This window comes from Simochromis diagramma, unplaced genomic scaffold (genome assembly GCF_900408965.1).
Source record: "Simochromis diagramma unplaced genomic scaffold, fSimDia1.1 OVJJ01000514.1, whole genome shotgun sequence".
Classification (NCBI taxonomy): Eukaryota; Metazoa; Chordata; class Actinopteri; order Cichliformes; family Cichlidae; genus Simochromis; species Simochromis diagramma.
The window spans coordinates 1-26,898 of NW_024387346.1; positions in this window are offsets into that span (position 1 = coordinate 1).

Below are 26,898 nucleotides of genomic sequence, written 5' to 3' on the forward strand. Positions count from 1 at the left end.
GAATTGCAACTGCGAAAAGTCCAAAAACATGACCCTCACCCGTGCTCACGGCTGGTCCAGAGGTGTAGACACGATGCGAAAGCCGGGTAGATGATGGTGTTGTCTCGTGGCGGGGCTGGTAAGCAAAAACTGCAGGGGATTCCTGATGGTTCTGGGGACTATTGGGTCGGAGCTCGGTCCAGGATAAGTCCTTCCAAGAATCTTCAGTGAATGTGGGAGGGTCAGTTGCTCCACAGCCTGTTATTGCTGGGGGCCACTGCGCTTGGTTCAGGGCTGAGGCATGATGTCCTTCACAGCACTGACCCCCTGTAGATCAGACTCAACATGAACAGTTTATTGCAAGAACTCACAAAGCTTGGGAGGTTGGCAGGCCAGGGACTCACCCCTGTTTGGTACAAGCAGACGCCTGCGTGGCAGTCTCCTCATTTGCTTCCTGAAACCTGGTTCTGGAGTTCTGACCAGTAATATGTGTGGTGGAGAGGTGTCAGGACTTCCACAGGCGGCACACCTATTTGTCGGAGAGAGGAGACAGTGCCACAGTTCAGTGTCCGGGCCCGCAAATCCTTTCTTTGATTGTTTACGTGGGGCCCAGGGTTACACCAACGGTTGTCAACAAGAAACAGCCTCAAGCCCCCGGTCCTTTCACCTTACCGTTTGCTGGCGCTGTTTCCTGTCTGCGGCCGCAACAAGCGTGGAGCCTTCCCTTCCCAACAATAATCGCTTATGGTCCGGAATATCCTGGTGGCATCCATGATTTCAGTGAAAAAAACCCCACATCGTAGCTACCACACCTCCCAAAAAAAAAAAAAAAACAAACCTCCCTGTATCTTTCTCTGACTCCGTGTAGAAGTCATGGAAACATTACGCTGTCTCACCGTCTCCTTTCCTTGTTCCTCTTTCTGTCCCTCCACCTCGCATCCTCGGTGTGTTTTTCCTCCAGATTTCAGCTAGGTACGTCTGTGGTTCTGACCGATGAGCAGGTGACATCAGTGCGATCAGCTGATCTCTCGGTAAGCAGCCTGTGTGTGTAGTAGTTGTGTTGTGGTCCCATTGCTCAATAAAGGTAACAGTTCTGCGGTCACAAGCAAAACAAAAATTCTCTCGATCCACATGACTGAACGAAAGAGATTCAAACAGACCAAAGTCCAAGTAAGGAAAAAGAATACAAAAACGAAAGAATACAAAACATTGTAGACGCTCATAAACCAAGACAGTTCTACAATATCCAGAACCCTTCAGGAACTCAGGACGAACCTCATCCACCCCAGGGGCCCTGCCACCAAGGAGTTGTTGTTTAACTGCCTCACCCTGGAGATAGACGAGTCATCGCCCTTGTCCCTAGACTGCTTCCTCAAAGAAGACATGCCAGTGGTATCCTTTTCACCACCTGACAATGTTCTCAGTCAGAGTCAGGAGCGTGCCACAAGCACTATACACACATTTACATTTCATGTTCATACTTGAGGTAACTTGTTTGATGCATATTCTGAAAATTGATGTTTGAGAATATTTTACATTTTATCATTATTTCAGTTTATTTTGAAAAGTCTCAAGAATTTGAGCTTTATTGTGAAAGGTTTTATGTGGAAAATAAACAAGTGGCTGGCAGAGCAACACTATGGCTTCACCGTCGTTGTTGCTAACAAACGAGGCATAAAACTAGTTGCTTGGTCTGTCCCAAATGTGATTATTATAAATGTACAATAAAGCTGAAAAATCAGCAAGGATAATATAGCCACTAAGTTTGTTGTTTATCTTATTATTTTATTCTTGTAATCGCAACTGATTTCGGGGCAAGATATGTTTGGAAAAAGCAAAACCAAAGGGACTGTAGAGAATTTAAACATATTTTTGGATCTTCTGGTGGTCGTCATAGAAGTCATCTTTTTACCTTCTAAAAAAAGACACGACACATTCTATTAAATTGTTTATTCTCAATTGATAATTTGGTTTAACCTAGCTCAGATCTGCCCCCAGGCTAAACCTCTTGAGCCATCCAACATTGCAATAAACAAAGTAAAAAAATGCTCTGGGTGAAATTAATTTTATCTTTTACATTTTCTCTAGATACTGCAATAATATTGTGAACATAAAATTATTTTAGCCAACACAATGAAAAAAAAAAACTCAGATAATGTAACAGCTGTATTTTCAAACAGAGTATTATTTGGCCACATCAACACAGTCTGGACTTATGAGGTTTCTGGATCGTTTTTGAATTTTATTAGCTGAAAGTGCTTGCCGCTGATCTCAGTAAACAGACTTTACTCACTTCCTGTACAGAGATTTAGAGATGGGTAAAAGCGGAGTTATAGATATGTCTGTGAAGGTTCTCAGTCATCCAGGTCTTTGGTAGTCTAAGGAGCTTGGAAAGAAAAGCGTCTGGACTTCTTTGAGTTGCTTGAAGACGTTTCACCTCTCATCCGAGAGCTTCTCCAGATGAGAGGTGAAACGTCTTCAAGCAACTCAAAGGAGTAATAGATTCTACAGATGATATGCCATAAAAGGCAGAAATAGTCCAAGTTTGATATGTATGTTGTTGTTTTTTATTGAAGAACATTTTGCTTTTGAAATTCAACATTATTACATTGTAAGTTCAAATGGCAAACAAGTGCCAACTTGAAGTAGAATTTAACTCTGGCACCAAATTTCACCCTGGTCTTGGCAAACAAAAATTTGTAATGTAAGTGGAAGTGCTCCTCAGCAGGCATTAGAGACACACAAATGTAAGAAGTCACTTAGTCTGAAAATATTGGCATCCGACAGGACATTCTTTTTAGAAGAAAAAGAAGTTGTAAATGGTGAAGAAGGCTGAGTATACCAGTAGAAAGATCGGAGAGAGAGACACAGCCAACGGTACTGCAGAAAAGAAATTGAAATCCACAGTGAGGGATGGAGACATAGATATCCAACTGACATTGAGAAAAAGACGAGGGGCGGAGTGAGAAGGGGTGAGTTAGTATAAACTAATTCTGTTTGTAATGCTACATAGAGCTACAGGTCTCTCTGAAAAATGGATACACAGGATGTGGCAGAGCTCTGTTTCCACAACTCTTCAACACCTCCTGCAAGAAACCTCCTCTGTCAGAATTTGTGTTCCTTCATTTGTGTTGTCCTCCATCTCGCTTCTAATGTGACTCTCAACCTGCTCGTCATCATCTCAGTCTCCCACTACAGGCAGAGTTGTTGTTATTTTTTTTAATGGCCGTGTGTAGCTTTATACATTCTGTGAGCTAATTGACTTAAGATGTTTTTGTGACCTCAGTGGTGTATACAATTAAACCATCTGATATAGAAGTGGTCGATTAGAAATGATCAAAAACTGTTTTTTCTCTTACCAAGAGCTAATGTTTTATTGTTTGTTGGGTTGCTTTAATTAGCGATTTGAGGACTGTTAATTTAATAATTTTTGTGTCTTCTTGCAGGCAAGCTTCACACACCCCACTAACATCCTCCTCCTCTCTCTGGCTGTCTCAGACTTTCTTGTTGGTCTCCTGTTGATGCCTGGAGAAATCCTCCGAAATACAGCCTGCTGGTTTCTCGGTGACCTCACCTGTTCTATGTACAATTATATGTCTTTAATTGTTACCTCTACCTTCAGTGGGAGACATGGTGTTAATATCAATTGACCGCTATGTGGCTATTTGTGACCCTCTGCATTACCCCACCAGAATCACAGACAGAAGAGTGAAACTCTCTATCTGTCTGTGTTGGCTCTCTTCTGTTTTCTATAGCAGCCTGTTTGTAAAGGATGATCTAACTCAACCAGGGAAGCATAATTCTGCTATGGAGAATGTACAATTGTTGTTGACTTAATTACAGGAACGATTGACCTTCTTTTAACCTTTTTTGTTCCAGTTACTGTCATTGGTAGTTCTGTATCTGAGAGTATTTGTGGTGGCTGTGTCTCAGGCTCGCGCCATGCGCTCTCATGTTACAGTTGCTGCTCTGCAGCTTTCAGTGACTCTAACAACAAAGAAATCAGAGTTAAAAGCAGCCAGGACTCTGGTGTTCTTTGTAGTTGTGTTTTCTACTGTGTTTCTGCCCTTATTATGGTGTTACTCTTGCCAGGGACGACCTACTCAATAGTTCATCTGTATCCTTTTTGCTCTATCTGTTCTATTTTAACTCATGTCTAAACCCTTTGATCTATGGCACTGCTCTACCCCTGGTTTAGAAAAGCTGTGAAACTCATAATCTCTTTACACATACTGCAGCCTGGCTCCTGCAAGATTAGCATTCTGTAAAAAAAAATAAACAAATAAAAGGAACACTGAACAATTGGTTGAGTTATTTTGTTGCCCTACTGGTTGGCTACTTTTGGGCTTCCTTTTGTGTTATTCTGTGGCGCTGGAAATGATGCTGTGTCAGTATCACTGTGTCATCGATGACAGTAACTTGTTGGAAAAGAAGGATGGAAAATATTTTTCATGTTGGCACTATTAAATGCTGCTACCTGTAATCTGAACTCACCCATTGCTAATTAGCATTTTGTTTGTATATCATCAGAATTATCATTATCGCAAATTTGCGTAAGTATTGCGATATACTTTTGAAGCTATATTGCCCACTGCTACACAGTAATTGTCTCTTGTCTATCTGTGATCACAGAGAAGTTTGGTAAATGGCCAGCACCATGGACCTTTTTAGATGATCCAGACCGCAGCAGTCTTTAATGGCAGCGCCTTCAGCATTAGTACGCACATATGTAAAATTAGTCTCAGTCCTGGGCTCAGTTAGAGAGGTAAACAAAACGCACATGCCTGGTGTGTGACATGGACAGAACTGTGGGTTTTCCATGCGTGTAAAGTGCAAGCAGCTGCATGTCGGCAGAGCAAAGAGCTGCGGCTCTGTCAGAGCTGTTTTTTTCCATCCTAACATACTTGATGATTGTGTGGAGCATACACCTGTGTGGGGAGCCTGCCGTTAATATTTAAATATGAGTTAAGGAGAGGTTCACTTGCTGTGGGGGGATAGTACTGTTCACCTACAAGGTAACTGCTTACAACAACACAGCTATGGATTTAGGGGGAGAAACATAAATGTAAATAGAACTGTTTAAATAACCTGTTTAATCATCTTAGTTTATTATTGGTGAGTACTTGTGCCTTTTAGAAATACAGTAAGCATGGCTTTTACTGTGATACCTCTGCATGTATGTGTATTTAATGTAATTTTCTCATTTCTAATTGGCACACTAACCAGATTAAAAAAAACATTTGGATCACGTGAGGGATCACCTTGATATATGATATATATGTGATATTACCATTACCAATAAGTTTGATGTGTCACATGGCCCTCTTCCTATTGAAAAAACAAAAGTTGTATCCAAGATGGCCGACTTCTAAATGGCCACCATGGTCACCACCCATCTTGAGGAGTTCCCCCCTCACATATACTAATGTGCCACAAACAGGACTTTAATATCGCCAACCATTCCCATGTTATTACGGTGTATCCATATAAATGGCCCACCCTGTATATGTGTGTTTATATAGAAAAGGATTGACTGCCCACAGGGGCGAGTGGGGAATTTTTTTTATATCTAGAGAGAGAGAGAGATATCTGTGTGTGTGTGTGTGTTTGTGTTGTGTGTGTGTGTGTGTGTGTGTGTGTGTGTGTGTGTGTGTGTGGTGTGTGGGGGGGGGGGGGGGGGGGGGGGTGTATAAATAAGACTAGAATTACTTCATGTACTATTTAGGTTCAGTGCTTGGTCTGTGACCAGCAGCTGGCCTACAACAACAAACACCTCATCGATGCTGAGGCATTTCCGTGCTAAGCACGATGTGGTCCCATCTACGAGTACAATGACAGTGAATCCAAGCATTTATGGACATCAACTGTCAGTCAGTCATTCATTCATGTCTCACATCACTAGCACAAAATGTCACTAATTGCGTTTGACTTCACTTTCTGGGTGAAGTCAAACTGGTTAGTGGTTCTTCCGCTTCCTATGTCCGCAGGCTATTGGTAAGATGGGAGGCCCATTTACTTTATCCCACAACACATAATAACCATTGAACTAGCTGTGAATACCGGCATTACAGACTAATCAACTTACACAAGACAGTTAAGCCTATTCCCATACTCCCATTCAAATGTTTTTGTGTATTGAAGGGATCATGAACCCAGAGCCCACTCAGACCAGACAGCAGGTGGTCGATGCTGCTTGGGTGAACATGATCGTGAAGGACTCGCAGCCCTTTTCCATTGTTGACGATGCTGGTTTCAGACAGTTTGTTGGTGTCTTGGACCCAACCTACACAATTCCCACCAGAAAAGCTCTAAAGGAAACAGTGGCGGAAAAGTTCAAGGAGGAAAAGGAGGAAGCGAAGAGAAAAGTGGAGAAGGCTACAGCTGTCAGTCTCACCAGTGACATGTGGACATCCATTCATATGGATGCCTACTTGGCTGTGACATGTCATTTTGTCAATGAACAAGATACACTGTCCACAGTGTTGCTAGGAGTGGGACATTTCCCAAAGGCACATACAGCAGAAAATATTGCTGAGGTGAAAAAGGCTTTGATGGAGGAGTGGGGCATCCAAAATAAAGTCAGATGCCTCATCACTGATGCAGAACCAAACATGATTGCATCTTCAAAAATATTGAAAGTGTGCCACACAAAGTGCATTGCACATACTCTGAACCTAATTCTGAGAAAATCAATTGATAACACACCTGGACTTGAGGAGATCAGAGGTCAAGGCATGAAAATTAGTAAGCCATTTCCGATCTAGCACAACAGCAAAGGATAAGCTCTGACAAATGCAGCAGCAGATGAGGAGACCACATCTAAAGCTCCTTCAGGAGGTGGATACCAGGTGAAACAGCACATATACCATGCTGCAGTGTCTGTATGAGGACAGAGAGACAGTTAGTGCTGCCCTTGTCTCAATGAGAACAGATGGTAAATGGCCTGTATTTATATATAGCGCTTTACTAGTCCCTAAGGACCCCAAAGCGCTTTACTTATCCAGTCATCCACCCATTCACACACTGGTGATGGCAAGCTACATTGTAGCCACAGCCATCCTGGGGCGCACTGACAGAGGCGAGGCTGCCGGACACTGGCGCCACCAGGCCCTCTGACCACCACCAGTAGGCAACGGGTGAAGTGTCTTGCCCAAGGACACAACGACCGAGACTGTCCAAGCCGGGGCTCGAACTGGCAACCTTCCAATTACAAGGCGAACTCCCAACTCTTGAGCCACAATCGCCCCAGATCTCACACCTGTCACTGCTGAGGAGTACCTCTCAGTTAAAGAGTGCCTGGAGGTGCTTTCTCCTTTTTACACAACCACTACTGAACTTTCTGGAGAGCAGAGAGTATCTGGGTCTAAAGTCATTCCACTTGTCTGCATGCTGCGGTGTGCAATTGCTAAAAAAAAAAAAGTTCTGGATGACAAAGCCCGCCAGCTGTGCATGAACCTCACAAGAATGCTGGGTGAATGTTCGTCTTACTTGGAAACAATGAGTGTAATGACCATTGCTACCCTGCTTGATCCAAGATTCAAGGCTGTGGGGTTTTGCAGTCAGACCAATGCTCAAGCTGCAGTGAGATGTCTGACTGCAGAATGTGCCACCATCATTGAAAATGAAAAGACCAGATAATGCCTGTCCCTCCTGTCCCATCTACCTCGTCACAGCCAGAGCCAGCAACCAGTTCTGCAACTCAGTCAGGTATGGCTTTTGTTGACCTGAAGTCCATAACACAATGACAGGGTTTCAGCATATGCTAAAAATGTCTCAACAGTAAGAATATGCTTTAATATCCCAAAGTTTCAATTCTGTTATTGGAAATATGTGACTATAAGAAGTTTTTTAACAAAACTAAAATCTGCTTGTCAAAATATAAATTTCATTAGATATCTTTAGTATCACTTACATTTGAATATTCACATTTGATGTAATGAGTGAACCAAATATTTCATTTTAAAATACATCTGAAAATGTTATTCTACAAAATGTGCAGCTATTTAATTTCATTAGTCTTTTAGGTGATGGTCTGTGGGATTTGCTGGACAGCCATAAGGTGGAGAGGCAGGTGAGGAATGCCACAGCAGATGCCACAGTGGAAGTACAGAGGCACATGGCAGATCCTTTGATTCCCCGGACAGAGGATCCGCTCCACTTCTGGGCAACCAGGAAGACTGTATACCCCCATCTTTATAAACTTGCTTTGCAGTTTTTGTGCACCCCAGCATCATCCGTTCCATGTGAGAGGAGGCAGGAGAAATTATATCCAAGAAAAGGAACTCAGTTCTCGCAAAGTGGAACTAATTCTTTTCTTGAATAAAAACCAAACAGGATAACCTTAAATGCATCATGTTTTTATTGGACATGTTCGCAAGAATTTTCCCCTCCCAGTTCACAATAAGTTCTTTCCCCAGTTTCAAAATATATCAGAGATTTAGCAAATATAATATGATCTATAAACAGACCTGTCCAGGTGTGGTTAATTGCTAAGTACCTGGAGGCAGGACCTCACAGCAGAGGCATGCGCCATAATGTGTTGTATGTTATTATATGTATTTTGCATTTATTTTATTTACCAACATCAAGAAGTGAAAGGCAAAGAAATACCACACCATGGTGCATGTTTACATAAGAACGGTTTATTGATTAAATCTATCCATTAGACTATTGATGGCCCACTTGAAGCTGGCGCTCCGGTGCGTACCCAAAAAACAACACACTGCAGAAGCACTGTGTCGTTTGGCCAGAGTCACGTGATCAGTGACGTCCGAAGCTTCATTTAGAACACAAGTGATTCAGTGGTTTATAGCAGCGGTCCCCAACCTTTTTTGCGCCACGGACCGGTTTATGCCCGACAATATTTTCACGGACCGGCCTTTAAGGTGTCGCGAATAAATACAACAAAATAAAACTAGTACCGGTACCGAAAAAAAGAAGATTTATTCATAACACATGTGAAAAGACCCAGGAAAACAGAGTTAACGATAAAAACGATAACAAAATAACACTGAAAACCGTTAAAAACCCTGAAAACCATACATTTCACACCTGAGCCTCAACTCTCGCGGCCCGGTACCAAACGACTCACAGACCGGTACCAGTCCGAGGCCCGGGGGTTGGTGACCGCTGGTTTATAGGAAAGTGAATCATTCGCAGGATTTTGAGCTGATTTTGCTCAATTTATTTATCTGCCGAAGTGAAAAACTTGAAATGTCCAAAATCATGTTTCCATAATGTAAATATCATTACAGCATATGACTTTAGAAACACTTCCATGTGAATTAAAGCTAATAAAGACTAAAAAAAAAAAAATGTATTTGACACTATACATTAGATTAAATTACATTGCTACACATTTTAGAAAATCACTTTGTTTATTGTTTTCAGGTGATAGTCTGCAGGACCCAGGAAGCAGTTCCTGCACTCCACAGCCTCTTCTGTTCCATGCGAGAGGATTTTCTCTAGGGCAGGAGAAATTATTTCTAAGAAAAGAAACAGACTCCGCCTTTTTAAATGAAAATAACAAAAGGGCTACCTTACATAGATCATGTTTTTACTTTGCAAGTTCATGATTAGGGGTGGGTTTTGATTATCGCTTTTCTGATTACAATCCATGCTAAATTGAATAAAGTGATATTGATTCATTAAAATCGTGTGTCGATTTGTAAATTAAACGTTATTATGCCTGAAACGCCAGCATCTCAGGTTAAACTTCACAAAATGTCATCAAACACCAAACAGCTAAAACAGTAACTGGGAGCAGGTTTACGGATTCTGCATACAAACGTAAACACAGAGCGCGGACCCGACACGTCAGAATCAGATTTTGATGTGTCGGCGGGTCCGCCCTGTGTTTACCTCTTTTTTTCCCCCGCTGGCTTCTGCAGCTGCAGGTTTCATAACTCTCTGTTTACATCTCTAGTTAAGTCTCACAAGTGTCAGCTTTCTTTTAATAGATACGAAATTATGGATATATACTGATAAATGATCAGAATTGTAATATTTCTGACTGTCTGAGGCAAAACTTTCCAGATTCCAATCAAATTGAATCAGATCCTGTATCGAATCAAAATGATTCTACAAATCAGTGACGATGCAGCCGTACTCAGCCCCCTAAGCATTTTCCCTTTCCAGTTCACAATCAATCCTACCCCTAGGTCAAAAATATGTATAGGACAATTGGCCTAATCTAATATTTTGTATGAACCTGTCCAGCTGTCCAGTGATTAAATGCACAAGTAAATGGAGGCAGGACGTCACAGCAGGAGCATACTCCATCATGTGCTGTGCATTATCATATGTATATTATATATATTGCTCACTTATTGTATTTACCAACATCAAGGAGTCATGAGCAAAGAAAGGCCACACCATAGTGCATGTTTAAATAGGGAAAGTTTATTGATCAAAATGCAAATAAGCATTACATTTTTTTCAGCCCCCCAATCGAGAAAAAAAAAAAAGAACAATTACATGTTCAAAGCAACGCAACGGTGGCACAATATCAGAGAGAACTCCACTCTGTGGAATGAGCAGTGATAATTAAGCAGTACGTTTTATTTTGCAGATTCAAGCTGCTCTTCGTAATTTTCGCCACCAGATGTCACCGGAGAGGACTGTGTTGAAAAGCTTCGAGTAATGAAACGTTTTTCAATACAAGCTTCAGTGCTTCAGAAAGCTTAATTTGGCCATCACTGCCATCACTACCTTTCCCACCTGCGCACCGGCACGGCACGGCACGGCACGGCACGGCACGGCACGGCACGGCACGGCACGGCACGGCACGGCACGGCACGGCACGGCACGGCACTCTCACACACACCTAGCACTCAAAGCGGCAACACCAGAGAACGCCACCCTCCCACATCCAGCCCATCCCCAGCTTATATAACCTCAGAGAGGTGATTGCTGACTGGGCCCAGGTGGTAAATGAGGCCAATGAGCAGCAGCTGTGTCCCGGGGAGAGAGAAGATCAAGAGAGCGACAGAGGGATGGAGCAAGAGAGGAGGAGGCGGAGAAAAACACCACGCCCACACAAGGGCAGTTTCAGGAGGCCCAGCTAGGGCCGTAACATTGCAAATCAAACAGTAAGACTTTAACAGACTTTAAGTAGAAAGTACATTTTTAAACTAATATGAAGTTATTAAAGGCTTATTTTTTCTGAGCTTGAAGTAACCTGTTTTGTTTTTTCTTACTGCAGGAACACAACTCAGATTCTGACAGCAATGTAATGGCAGTTACCGGAGAAGAACCGCCTCCTGTGCTGGAAGATCCTGAGGTTCCCCTGCTGATGAGAACAGACAGCATCTATGCAAGTTTGCTTTATGGCATCTACACAACACCAGGATTATCTTTACTTTTCTTAGATATAATGCTTAATCCATGAAATACTGTTAATGCTAAATTGGTACTTGAACATCCTTGTTTTTTTATGCTTTAAAGTTTAACATTTAGAATACAAGGTCAAATAATTGTTGTCCTCGGTTTGAGTGGAAAACTAACTTAGTTTGAACATGTCTTACATTTGAGTCATCTCTGTGGACTTCTACAAATGCTATTGTTTCAAGTTGGGGAAAAAAAACATGTTTAATTTGATTTTGATTTTCCAAGATTTTTTTTTAATTACCACTGTTGCACAAGCATGAGCCTTGGTCCTGTTAATTGTTTATACCTGAACTACTGCAAAAAATTGGAACAATGTGGGTTTTTATTTTATTTTATTGTATATGCCACAAGACTACCTTGACCAGCTATCCAAGGTGTTGAATTAATCTGAGATCCTTTAAGCTGCGTCGAATTGACTGACGATGAATTTGTCCCACCACAGGAGCCGATGGAGGAAAGCAGTTCTGAAGGATCTGTTGATGTTCCTGCTCAGGCCCCAATGAAAAAAAAAAAAGAAAACCAAACCTCTAAGGATTTCCAAAAGAGCCAAACAGACAATTACTTGCTCAGACAAAGATTCCAGGAGCACAGAGAATGAGGAGGAAACTAACACAGGCAAGGTGTCTGCCATGAAGCTGCAGAAAAAGGAGAATGGTGAATTTACAGTAAGAAGCATTGTCTTTATTGTACGATTAGTTGCCATAAAATGGCAAGGCACTTGTTGTGGAAACACAGTTCTGAAACAGCAGTTTCAAAAGCAATAAGCTACCCTTTGACATCAAGACAAAGAAAACTACATTTTGGCCTCATCAGAAATAAAGGAGATCATGCTCATAATAATGAGGTCCTTAAATAAGGAAGTGATACCCTGATCCCAAGTGAGCAGGCTTCCAAACCAGAGAATGCGTTTGACTACATGCACTGTATTAACTGTGAGGCATTGCTCAAAAGAAAAGTATTATGGAGACACGTGTTACTATGCAGACTCTCACAAAAGTGCAGTAAACAGAAGCCAGGCAGAAGTCGAATTCAGTCTGTGCCTTCGCACAGCCTGCACCAAAAGGTGTGAGCCATAAAATTTGGGAACTACTAAATGTGATGGATCAGGATGAGATCTCACAAGTTATAAATGAGGAGAAAAAAAAAAAAATCATAGAGCTTGGAGAGCAGCTGTAAGCTAAGCATGGCCACAAAGTCCAAACATGAATACATTAGACAGAAATTGAGAGAGATGGAAGACTGGTTCGAGTTTCAAGAAAAGGGGGTAAAATTCAAAGAATGGAGGAGTTTTTTTTTTTTGTTTGTTTGTTTGTTTGTTTTTTTGTTTTTTTTTTTAAACACTCCAACTTCAATGTGGTTGTAGAAATGGTAAAAAAAAAAAAAGTGTTTGGTTTTGATAATGACACAAACACAAAACTCAGTCTTTGGCTCTCAAACTAGGTCATAGCTTGAAAAAGATTGCTGATATTCTGGAGTGTGAGACACAGATGTCGGAGCATGTTGATGTATGTTGACATAAAAAGGACGAGAAGTCTACTGGAAAAGAAGTGGGATGTGTGCATTTCATCACGTGTGCTGCGAACTCTGAGTGAAGGGAAATGGAACACACCACAGCTTCTTCCTTTCACAGAAGATATAATAAAAATGCGGGCCCCTTGGATCCTCCAGTGGAGGCAGGAGACGGCTGGACGGGCCCCTTGGACCCTCCAGCGGGTGCAGGAGACGGCTGGATGGGCCCCTCGGACCCTCCAGCAGAGACGGGAGACAGCTGGACGGGCCCCTCGGAGCCTCCAGGGGAGACAGGCTGCTGAAACAGTTCTCCTGAACTGCCAGCAGTGACAGAGAGTGGCATGGGAGCTGTGGAGCCCTGGATTGTCTCAGTCGAGCTTCCAGCAGGAGCTGATGCAGGGCCAGAAGGCAGACTAGATTGGCGACAGAGCAACTGGGGACTGAAGTAAGGGCGACAGAGCTGTAGGAGACTGAACTAATGAATGAGCTATTGTGGCGCAGGAAACTGAGCTAGGAACTTAACAGGTAGGTGAGCGATGGACTGAATAGGCAAATGAGCGATGGATTGCACAGGCAGCCGAACTAAAGGTCGAGCTGCATACTGATTAGCAGACTGGACTAATGACAACACAGGTGGCTGAATAGCAAGTTGAGTTCGTGGCTGAAGTGATGGTTGAGGTGAAAATGGAGCTAGTGGCGGAGTTGATTGCTGAGCAGGAGACACTGGAGACTGAGCTAGGGGCAGCTGAGCTGCGGGAGACGCAGGTGACTGAACTGAGGTTAGCTGGGCAGCTGACTGAACTGACAACTGAGCAGGAGCCTGAGCTAGTGATTGTAGTGATGGTTGTGGTGAAAGTGGAGTTGGTGGTTGAGTAAATGACTGCACTAGAGACTGAGCTGCTGATAGCAGAGCTAATGGCTGGGCTGCTAAGGGCAATTGAACAGAAGGCTGGGCAGCTAACGGCGAAGCTAATGATTGAGCAAACCAAGCTGCAAGGGTTTTTAGAAGGGTGGCTGAGTCCTCTTTGCCTGGGCCACCCATGCCAAACAGTTCAAAACGGCATTAAACTTCACCAAGAGGCACACAAGGAAAGACACAGCATGAGGGAAGACGCAACACTAATGCAGAGAAACACAGGGCTTAAATTCACTGGGGAATAACGAGGGGAATGAGACACAGGAGGAGAGCACAGCTGGGAGAAGTCAGACATGACGAGACCAATGGGAAGCAAAACTAGAAACACTGGGGGTGTCGAAATTCATGGGCTGCATCCTCCTGAGGCTGCATTTGTAGATCGATTACATCACAGCGACGCACCAAAGGCTGTCCAAATTTGTAGACTCCTCTGAATGCAGCCAACAAATGCGTCCTCCTTTTCCCTGAATTTGGAGGATGGGTCGGGTGTGTCCTTCGTGGCCCACCATATCCCAGAATTCATAGCGCGGCCTGGCCAACTCCAGTTTCCGGCAATGGCAGCCACTACTAAGTTTTAATATTACTCTTATTAATCTTTCTGGGTCACAAAATACATTTTTAACATATTTTCAGGCGAGAATGTGGGTGTGTAAACTTCAAATATCTGCTCGGTTTATCAAGATATCACATATTTGCAAAAGTGCTCCGACGTCTTCAGAGACATCTGTTATCCACCAGCTGGATAGCTAGCCGGCCCAGAATTCAATGTGGAACTTTTCATGTAATGATGGCGGCACAAGTAGAAGATAAAGTTAAATTTTTATAGCGGTTATGTTGTTAGGTTTATGAATTTGCATAGACTTGTATTATTTATTTAAACAATCTTCGTAAAAAGTGACCGAAAACTAGCTTGTACGGTGGGTCCCGTGGTTTTTCATTGCCGCTTACATACAGCTAATTTTGATTTTTCGCAATTAGCTTTTTTGTGATATTTTTATAGGGACCAAAAAGCAAACAGTGGACTTCATAAAAATTAGAGGAGAAAACGATCACCTATTCACCGGGGTAAAAAATTCAGGCATTGTGGGATGGAGGTACAAGAATAAATCAATTTACACATCATATTCATCTGAGTACGGTTTCAATAACCCTCATTCTGTACAGAACCTGTGATGTCCAGACGGTATTCCTCTTGTGCTCTGCTGTGAAAACTTTTGGGTTTAGGGATTATCATAGTTGTCATGGTTTTCTCTCTTCTCTTATTTTTTTTTGTGCGATCAGGACAATTCTCGAGAAGATGGGCCTGCAGGGGAAAGTCACCCCTTGCAGGCCAAAAAGAAATGGGACAACTTAAAGAAAAGATACAAAGTATGTGTGTTGTCAAGAAGATTTTTAAGAACAAAATTTAATAATGTACATTAAAATGTACATTTACTAAAAGTTGTGTTGTTTTTATTTGCCTGTCATTTCTGATTTCCTCAGCCTTTAGGATTGCAAGTATCCAGGGTCAGGAGAGGGAGTCAGTGGGAAGCCCACTGCTGCTACTTGGCTCTGGTTTGGCCTCATGGATGACGTGACAGGGCAGAGGCCTTCCATTAGGCCTCCTGTCCTAATTTCCTCTCTCCCTGAGGACAATCCAGGGCCAAGTACAGCAGTGGGTGACAAAAGCGAGAGGGAAGAAGAGACAGATGAGGAAGAAGATCAGCCATCCACAACAGTGAGGAAGAGGTGAAGGGATAGGGGGGATGAAAGGACATGAGATACCAAAGGGAGGCTGAGGAGAGGAGAGAACAGGAGAGCAGGGACAGGGTGGACAGACTTTTTTCTATACTAGAAAGATTGGTTCCTAAATAAGTTACAAATATATTCAAATAATATTCTTACTTTGTTTGTTGTTTCATTCTAAAAGTTTTTGATTAATTAAAGTTTGTTCCCAAATCGGTTGTGCCTTCAGATATTTTTTTTATTTGAATACATTTCTTACTTTTTTCTATTTGTTGTGTTATTCTAAAAGTTTTTCATTATGAATAAATTGATGAAAACAATTTACAGTTTTTAACATGTATGAACATTAATCAAACTTCAAACAGTTTTAAAATTATATTTATTAAAGGTAAATAAAAATAAAACAATATTTCTAAAACATGAATATTAGTTAAAGAAGGAAAAAAAATATACAAATATTTACAATTTTTCACACAGGAAAAATTGACCTGTTCCTGGACCGTTTTTTAATATAGTTTGATAGATAACACAAACAGAAAGTCTCTGGCAGTGTTGCTGGATCTGCCGAAGCAAGATCAGACGTGGATGGGGGGCTGCGACTGAGACCCGCGGTTTGTCTTTTCTGGTTGGAGAGTGGAGAATCACACAGGGTGGTCTGCAAAGAGAGTTTTAGGACGCTTCCTCCCACTGCATGGTCCATCCACGGGTTTGCAGGGCTGGCTCAATCGACGGCTGCCACACCACTAAGAGGATTTTCAGAAATTTGCAAACCGGAGAAAGTGGATTCTATATTACTACTAGTATAACGGTGCATACACACAGAACGCAATAGAAGACCAAAGAGTCAGGTTTGCATGTAAAGTCGATGGAGGAGGATGATGAAGTGCGACTGTGGGTCCCATGCCAAATCAGAAGCAGATTTGCTTGGCGAAAATGCTTTTCTGCCTGATTTGCACAAACAATTAGCGCGAATGATGCGTTTGAAGCGCAAAGTAAAATACGCGCTGCATTTTATGTCGTGCATTTTGTGCATTCGTGCTTATCGCATCTGCCGCTCAAGTTGGAAAAATCTGAACTCCAGCGTCAAGTCGCGCCACGACAACCAATCAGGTGACGGGTGTCAGTTATGCTGTGACTGCGTGAATGGAGTCACAGCATCAGCAGGACATGGATACTAATAAAGACCGTGGCTACGGGGCGGATCTAGAGAAATTTTCTTAGGGTGGCATAGAAATCAAATGGGGTGGCAAAATCAAAGCCTTTTTTTTTTCAAACACATATGCAGGTGGTTACATATGGTTAAAATAATTCACGTAAGTATACACATTTTTCATATAAATATAGTCTATAACATAATTATTGTCTGTAGCCCACATAATTAAACACTTTAGTTACATAAAACATGTGAGTTTTGATTTTATGTACTGTATAGCCTGTATAATAAATAAATGTGTAGCCCAATAAGTATAAAATCCAGAAAGCTACACAACATGGGGCGGTTCATTTACAAACACAAGTCTAACTTAAGTTTCACACTGTTTTTTGTTAGAAAATAATCACATTGTTACATGCTTAAATTACACAAAATGTCAGAAATCTGCACTGTCATGAACAAAAATTTAAACCTAATTTTTCATGATTTGTTGGATTAACCCACGAGGTCTGAAATACAACCGGCCATTTTTGACTCCTTTTGAGTTTACATTTGTATTTCACCCTCAAATTGTTTCATTTTATTTTTTTCCCCCTTGCCTGGTTTGGTATCATTCTTTTCAGCTCAACTGAATTTAGTTGTTTTTTTTCTGTCCCTCCAGAACTTGTACTGCTTTTTACTGTAAAAAAACCCCCACAGACATGTTGAGTCAATTTTTATAACTTGAAATGCAAATATAAAATGTACATTTTGTAAACATATACATATACAACTATTTATCTGAAAATGCAGCCAATACACCTGCCGTTTTTTTTTTTCATTTTGTACAGCCACTTAAAAATATTACTAAAACTAAAATGAGAGAACAATCAGGTGTCGCAATAAGGCTACGTCCACATGTACACGGGTAATTTTGAAAACTGAGGTTTTCCGTTTTTGTTTTAAAAAATAATCCCGTCCACACGTAAACGCAGAAATGAAGGAAAACGCTGCTAGAAGCAGAACCGAGTCGTATGTGTGGAGGGACAGTAACTGTTAGGGGTGCAACGATACACAAAATTCACGGTTTGGTTCGGTTCGATACTTTGGTGTCACGGTTCGATATTTTTTCGATACAAAAAAATGTTCATGCTTTTTTAATTTGTCATTTATTAAAATTATAAATATATATTTTAACTCAAACGTACAGTTTTTAAACTTAATGTTGCTGAAACAACAAAGGGATAAAATAATAAATCTATCTGATCGACAAATCACTCATCTTTGGAAAACAGAGTTTATTACAGAGAAATGGCTCTTTCCAAAATAAAAGCTATACTATACGCTTCTTCTGGGCTATATTCTCAGCAGCATATTAAACATATCAGGTCCCCATAAGGAGAATCATGTGCTAACGGCTGTCTACATGACTCGGGTAAAGTTTGTAGCATGCGTGCTTGTTGTTTTTGCCTGCTTCCACTTGTCTTTGCACTAGGATGATGTCGGCGTAAATGTGCAGTCATATTCATTGTGTTCCCACTAGTGCTGTCAGCGTAAATCTTGTTGAAATGACGTTAACGCCACAACACGGCAAATCTCCGTTAACGAGCTACCGCGGATCGCCCCGTGCGTGGGGTGGACGGCCAACACGTTAATGAGCTAACTGCGCTAACGCACTAGTTCCCACCAATGTAATTGAGCATTGCGTGGCACATCCAACATACTGTTTTACTTTTGTCCATGACGTGCTTACCTTCAGGGTCATACGTCACATGAAAACCAAAATACTTCTAAATGCCACATTTGAATGAGGGTGGGGGAGGTTCAATTTGCCATGTTGCAAGGAGAGCTTAACTTCTGTCTTGCTAGCTTGCCCTGCGCTCAGTGAATCTGGGTTTGACTACTCCGCCTAGGTTGCACCGTCGAGCGCAGATCCACTGAGCGCTCAACACAGACAGCATCGTCAGAAGGAAAGTTGATAAAATAAATTAAAAATTTTGTATTGTTCGATACATATGCGTACCGAACCGAAAGCACTGTATCGAACGGTTCAATATCGATACGAGTATCGTTGCACCCCTAGTAACCGTGTGTGTATATATTTAACCATTTAAACACTGCAGAGAGTAAAATTAACAAGTAACAGTATTGTAGAAATTCATTTCACCGAAACAATAACGTGGCGCACAGTGTGACGTCAAAAAAGGAGCAGACCTTTGACGCTGCGTTTTCTTAGTTTTTCTCGTCCACACGTAAATGCAAAAAACGGAGTTTTCGAAAATATCCACCCTGGCAGGCGTGTTTAGAAAACTCCGTTTTCAGTGACCGAAAACGCCGTTTACGTGTGGACAAAAGGTGCAAACGCATAGAAAAATCTGCTTTTTCAAAAATACCCGGGTACTGTTGGACGTAGTCTAAGATGCCCCACAAATTATGTGTGCCAGTAAAAAAAAAGTTTGTCCACCAAAAGACAGAGGAGAACAGCACAGGGATAAACCTGCAGGCCTGACAACGGGAGGTGTGTCACTCCGCTGATTTTCTACTTAGTGACAGTGTTTACGTTGCAAATGTGCCTTTGTGACATTCATTAGTGCCCTCACTGACACACAAAACAAAACGACAATAGTGATGAGATTTCCGGATCTTTTTAGAGAACTGGCTCTTTCGGCTCGGCTCACTAAAAAGAGCCGGCTCTTTCGGCTCCGAACCGGCTCTTCAGGTTGTTTTGTTGCTTTAATTAATTTATTATTAACAATAACATAAAATTGTGCACAGAAGGAATTACTAATGTAAAAAAAACCAACGTGGTTTTATTTATATATGCTTATATATAAATATATAATATGTGGTGGCCCCTAGAGACAAAACACGTCCAAACTCCAAAACACATTTCTAGCGTTAACTGAACTTCCAAAACAGCTACCTAGATCACTTAAATTACACAATTGAAAGCATATGTGTATTGTTTGTGTATTTATACACAAGCACTCATATATATTCAAATAATAAAAAAAAAAGTTCATTTACCTGTTACTACCACACACCAAATCCGGTCGTTGGTACTTGCTGGCTCGTGTAGCCACTAGGTAACAAAAGCTCAACACTGCCCCTAGCATCCTGGAGCACTTCTGTTGTGTTTTGTACCTGTTTTGGAGTTTTTACGTGCTTTGTCTCTAGGGGCCACTGTAAATATACTTTTATTTATTCACTCCACATAAAATGTGATAAATAATATAATGCAAAACCAACTAGTCACAGTTCAACTTTTTAACTATTTAAATTTTCAGCTTTTTCCTTTTAAACAAATTTAAAATGAAACAACACAAAACACTGCAAACCACAAAACAATTAAATATAAATTAAAATATGAAAACAAAAAGAAGATGCACATTCTCTGTCATATGGGCCTGCATGAATAAACTTTCTGAATCCTTTATTGGATGTGGATGATTACTATACCTTTCTAATGTGACGTTGTTGTCCCTGGCTCTCAATCTCTCTCTCTCCCTCCTGCTCTGTTCCTGTGCTACTGCGAGTGTAATTACCGCCCCTCCCCCCTCTTCCCAGCGTGAAATAACTTTTTCTCGATATAAAAATGAAACTATTGCGATAGACCAATACAAATTAAGCAGCACAGAGCCAAACCAATCACAGCCGCAGCGTCACGTCACGTAACTTGTTACGTACAGCTCAAGTGACAAGCCACACATGTGTATTTGTTTGGGAAGCAGCCAGCTGCCATGCGGCTGGGTAATCGAGGAAATGACTAGAGAAAAATCAACCGAGAGCTTGGGTGACCAGGTTACCGAAGACAACACGGATGACGGTTCCAATGCGGGAGAGATTGTCGAAAGGAAAGGCCAGAGAAGTTCCGTAGTGTGGAGGTATTTCGGCTATTTGAAGTCTGACAAAAAACAGTAACGCGCACTGTAAATTGTGCCGAAAGCATGTTCCCAAGTCTGGAAATACAACAAAACTTTTTTATCACCTGAAACAGTGCCACCCACTTAAGCACACTCAATCTCTGACTGGAAGCGCTAATTTGTCATCGAAAACAACCAGGGGAATCCCTGCGAAGCAGCAACAGTCAATTGAGTCTGCTTTCTCCAGCGTCTTACCATATGACAAAAAAGCTAAGAGACATAGCAACATAACGAATGCCATAGCTTACTGTCTTGCTAAAGACATGCTACCAAAGTACACGGTCAAAAATGAAGGATTCAAGCAGCTAATTAAGGTAATGGATCCTTGTTTCCAACTCCTTGGACATAAACATTTCTCTCAGACAGCGCTTCCAAAGCAATATTAAATAAGTTAGTCAATTTTGTCTCTTCTTCTGTAAAATAAACTAAGATTTATTTTTAGAATTAATATTTTGTTTCTAAGTGGAACTGACAATCTAGTAGTCTGTTTTGTTTGTTCTATTTTGAAACTTAAATGCTTTAGCGGCTACCTTTTGTGTAGTTTGTAATATTTGCCTTTATTTTTCCTAAACTGAAGCCTCATTTTAAGTACATCTGCCCTGTTGAACTTATTATGGGAAATAAATATTTAAATCAAAACAAGCTGCTGATTATTTCACATTTTACTTGTGAGCAACAGCACATTTAAATCTTACATATATAGTTATTTGGCTTATATCGTGATATATATCATTATCGCCTGAAATGAAAAAAGCATATCGTGATATGAAAAAATCTTGTATCGCCCAGCTCTACTTCTACACAACAGAACAACTACACAAGACAGCACAACACACTAAGTATACACTCCACACTAAATGTCACAAATCTCCCACATCTAAAAACTAACTCTCTCTCTCTCTCTCTCTAGCTCGCTCTGTCTCGCTGCTGTTACCGTCACTTCCAAAACTTTCCCCTCTTCCTGAACAAACCAAATCTCATGTGTTAAATTGGTCGACATGGTACATCTTTCCACTGATAGGAAAGAGGTGGCTTTTTTTTCCTTTTTTTCCCCCTGTTTTCGCGCTGTCCTTAGAAAACGCTTAAAACACACACACAAAAATGTGACTACAGTATTTAGAAAAAAGCGTGGCTTATATATATTGTCATAACTCTTGATTTACTGGCCTGTAATTAAAATTTAAAACTTTGAAGTCCGAACTTTCAATGTGGGCTGAAATAGAGACTCAGCGTGGCTGCAGCTTGTTGCTATGTCAGCTTAGATCAGTCATGTGATTTGGAGGTGCAGCGTGTCCCTGGACCACGGAGGGCTAATAACACTCACCTTCTTCCATTTCCAGAGTGTAACATCCAACCACCTGTGTAAAAAGCAAAATTCCCATGGTGTTGTTCAAAATGTGCTCTGGCACAATCATAAATATTGCTTGCTACTGAAAACAAGAAAAAAGCTGGTCCTACTATGGGCTGAACCATTTGTAAATGGTGGAGGGGGGACACACTATGCAATATATTCAGTTTTAGCATTTATATTCACTGTTGACTGTAACTACGCTCAAACTGTTAATGCTATCTTATTTTAATAAACTGGAGCTGGAGGTAGCAGAGCTGAAGATGTTGAGGTTCTCTTTAGGAGTGACGAGGGACATGACATACACAGAGGGAGAGCTCAGGTTGGATGTTTTGGAGATCAAGCCAGGGAAGCCAGATTGAGATGGTTTGGACACGTTCAGAGGAGGGACAGTGATTATGTTGGTAAAAGGATGTTGAGGTTCATGCTGCCAGAAAGGCAGCATGGACTCTTCCTCCTAGAGGAAGACCAAAGAGGAGGTTCATGGATTTAGTGAAGGATGACATGAGGGTGGTTGTTGTGAGTGAGGCGGATGCAGAGGATAGGGTTAGATGGAGGCAGGTGATTCGCTGTGGAGACCCCTGAAGAGCGTAGCCAAAAGGAAAAGAAGTGCTTTTTTCTGTCTGACATCTTGTAAAATACTCTTAATTTTATTACCAGGAACCACCAGATTGAAGAAAAAAAGCATACAATGGAGCCTGAAAAGTGTCCCTCCAGAACTTGTATTTCCCAAACTTTATAATACACTTTAAGTACTTCTCAAAAAGGGCTGCTATTGTGTGCTAATAATATAGTTGTTGTTGTTTTTTATGTATAAGCGAATAATGTAAACAATATTATCCAGAAATATGTGATAGCCTTTCAGCTCAAAGAATATTTAGATGTCTGAGAGTACCTGCATCTTCAAGCAAAATCCAGCATTTAGAGGCTCACACACACATTCTGCACAACCTAATTAACATTTGAATTGTTTGCTCTTTCATCCATTCACTCAAACTGCTCAGTCTAGCAGTCAGTGTTAAAATGTAAAGATTTCTTTTTAAAATTAACTTTTACAGGTTATAAATTTCGGTTTCAGTTTGTTTACCTTTATGTAATTTGAGATATTACTAGTGTAGACATAGTCAATAATGTCTAAGCTGTCTGGACAGAAGTTTCTAATTTAATGTTTTGTTTTGTTTTTTATAAACAGGCCCTTCGGTCACAACATACTCCCGTGAAAGCTATTTTTACAATGCATGTACAACTCAAGAGCCATGGTGATATTTTTTTATTTTTGTGGATAAAAACCTTGTGTAGGCTGGACCTCAAAGATGAAAATCAGACTAGTTTTACCTGCCAGCTTTTATTTCCAGTTATTTACATCTGAAACAGACAATCAACTTGGATGATATCGTTTGTTTAAACTAGAGATCCACCAATATGTTTTTTTGGGGGCCGAATATCAATTATTATGTAATGAAATATTAAGTGTTATTTACTTCATTCAATGTTAATTCTTTCTGTTCAATATGTTTGGTTATATGAAAAATGGGTGGTTTTAAACAAACTGTGATCTTGTAAATTGTTCATCAGATCTCGATGTAAAAACCTGAAATTCAAAGCTGTCAGGTAAATCTGCTGTCTGATATTCATCTTTTGAAGTGAAACTTAAAGTCCACAGCAAAGAAAATCAAACCTCTTCAGTTGACTCAAAAACAACAAACTTGGCCTAACTGTCCAAATTCTTTTGCAGGGGACTGTAAATCAGTTTAGTAATTTCATTGTTCCTTGTTGCCTAAAACGATTTTATCTTCAGTTGATAAGTTTGTTGAACACAGTCCAAAGATTCTCACGGTACTGTACAGGTTTTCATTTAGCTCTGGATGTATGTTTGAATGATTACAGCATTTGTATAACACCATACAGCACAGGTGTCAAACTCCAGACCTCACTGTCCTGCTCGTTTTCCAACTAACCTGGCCTTGTAGCTTTTTAATGGCAAAGCACACCTGATCCAGGTAATCAGCAGGTAAGACAGGAATATTTCAAAAACAAGCAGGATACTGGCCCTCGAGGTCTGGAGTTTGACACCCCCTGAGACGTTTGTCACTCTTGAGGTATTGACATGCAGTACAATATCTGCTCTGAATTGGCAAAAATAAATGGTCGTTACTTTTTATTTCACTTGCTCACATATTGTATTTTCACTTGTTCAGTTTCCTATTTACTTGTCTGTCCCTCACACCCGTCTCACCACTAAGCTCTGCAAATTACTAACATCAGAAATATTACTCCACTTTTCAAATCCTCACTTAAGACTCATCGGTTTAAATTAGCTTTCAATCTACAAACATAACAGCAGTGTCACATTTTAACCAGCCCTATTTTTCTGTACTTTTCTGGTTCTATATGTAATGTTGTGCAGTGTAAATATTTTAACGTTGCTAAAATTTTGGATTATGTGAACACTTGGCCTTTGCTTATTTTGAAATAAAACTGCCATTTGCTGTTTTTTGGGGGTTTTTTGCTTTTTTTCCCTGAGGTAATATTGAGGTGCCATGTGTTTAAATAAAGACAACAATTGTTGTTTGGATTGAGAAGTTTAAGTGTGGTTGTGTTACGCTGTCAGTATAGCTGCTGTAGTATTATAGCTGTTCAGTTTAACATTGTAGGAAATATTAATTATTTCTAGTGAAAAGTTGTTCTTTTTAAATAGCAGGGTCCCCACGGGAATAGCAAAATTTAGAACTTTCTTTCATGTGTTTTTAATATTTAAAGTGATTTTCCTCTTTACAAAAAATGTACATGAATTTAGCAATTAAAATTAATTTTGTAAACCATGTAGAAAAGTTGATCCCACCAAAACCCTCCCAGTCAGGTGGTCAAACCCAGGTAGTAAAAACGGATATGGGCTCAAAATGTGGTCATAAATATTTTGTACTTGTAAATCAAGATTTGTATGTGTAAAAAAAATTTGTGTGTGCGTAAAAAAGATTTGTGTGTGTGTAAAAAAGATTTGTATGTGTCAAAAAGATTTGTGTGTGTGTAAAAAGGATTTGTGTGTGGACTTAGCCAAAAAAAAAAACCCCTGCAAGTTACAAGTACGAATTTTGACCCTATTTTTCTTCCTTTAAGCTGATTGGTCAATGTCATGTCAATCACAAATTAAACAATCCAATCAGAGAACAGATGGGTTTGTGGGGCGGGGGGGTGCTTTACGGTCCTGGAAGGTAACACAGTTTGAAGATGGAGGACAGCGGTGGCGCTTCTGCGGCGCAGGTAAGCTTTAATTTATGGTTTACTGGAACAAGCTAATTGTCCAGACATATATTTTTGAATATCATGTTCGGTTACTACACTGTGACTTTTTCACGGCGCCAAAAGCTAGCTTAAAAAGGGCTCTCAACATTAGCTCTAGTGTTGCACGGTCTGTCTGCTTAAACATCAGCATTGTGGAGAATTACGTGTTTGGATTTAAGTTTAATCCCGATGAGATGTCGTTTTGGTAATAATTGGAACTGAAATGCTCTGACTTGACCTTAGCACTGGTCCCAGGTCACCCCCGAGTTTGTGTTAGAGTAATACTACAATAATTACAATATACAACAACTTTCAGCAGCTACTGAAAGTTAGGGGACCTAGCTTCAGTGAGCGTTTTGGGATTTATGACAGCTTATAGGCAGTGACATTAAGAAGTACTCTGTTAATTAATAGTGCGCATGTGCCAACCAGCGTGCAGCCTGTTACAGTCGCTCCTGCTTTTCTCTTAGTTTAGCTCTTTTTTCTTACATATTCTTTTTTTTTTCTGACTTGTATTTTCATCCGTTTATTATCTCTTACTCAATCATGTGGATTGAGAGAGTTTTTGTTCTTCTGGTGGCCGTGGAACTGTTACTTTTATCAAGGAACGGGACCGCGGCACATCTCCTACACTCACGGACTGTTTACTCCAGAGATCAGCTGATCGCCCTGATGCCGGCCGGCTCGCTGGCCAGGCCCGCAGAAGTACCAGCTGAAATTTGGAGGAAAACACATCGGGGATGCAGAGGTCAAGGACAGAAGAGAAGAAAAAAAGGAGATGGTGAGACAGCGGAGGCTCGAAAGCGAGGAGGAGGTATAAACCGTGTCTGCCATCTATCGTGATGGGAAATGTGCGATCGTTGGCAAATAAAATCGACGAGCTCTCAGCACTGGTACGGAGTCAGAGGGAATACCGAGAGTGTAGCCTGATGTGTTTCAACCGAATCATGGATGCACCAGGACATTCCCGATGAGAATGCTTCCGTGGAAGGCTTCCACACTGTTCGGGCGGACAGGGACAACATCGCTAGCATAAGCGGAAAGGAGGTGGGCTTGCTGTTTTAGTTAACAACCGGTGGTGTAACCCTGCCAACATAACAATCAAAGAAAGATTTGTTGCCTGGACATTGAACTGTGTGCTGTTGGACTCAGGCCGTATTATTTACCCAGGGAATTCTCTCACGTCATCTTGGTGGCTGTTTATGTTCCTCCCTCTGCTAACCCCACAGCTGCATGTGACACTATCCACTCTGCCATAGCCCGGTTACAGACTCAGCACCCGAGTGCCTTTATTGTGATCTCGGGTGACTTCAACCATGTATCACTGGACAATACCTAACAACATTCAGACAATATGTGGACTGCCCCCAGGGGAGAGAAAATTTTAGAAAAAAAAATTAATAATTTCCCCAGGGATCAATAAGTATTCTGATTCTGATTATACAGTACCAGATTGACCAGAATGCTTCTGTAGTAACTGTAGTGCAGTGTCTGTCTGGTGTCAGTAAGCTAATGTCTGTTGATATTTGCTTTGCTGGATGTGTCGTGTTCAAAAATTTAAGAAGGAATTCAGGAGAAAAAGATTTAAAAAGACTGAATTGCTTCAGCAGTTGAAATTACAAGTTTATAGTGCCAACCTTTTGTGTGAACCAGCTTCCCAAAAAGGATAATGCTGAACGGGCTTTCCAGCCCGGTG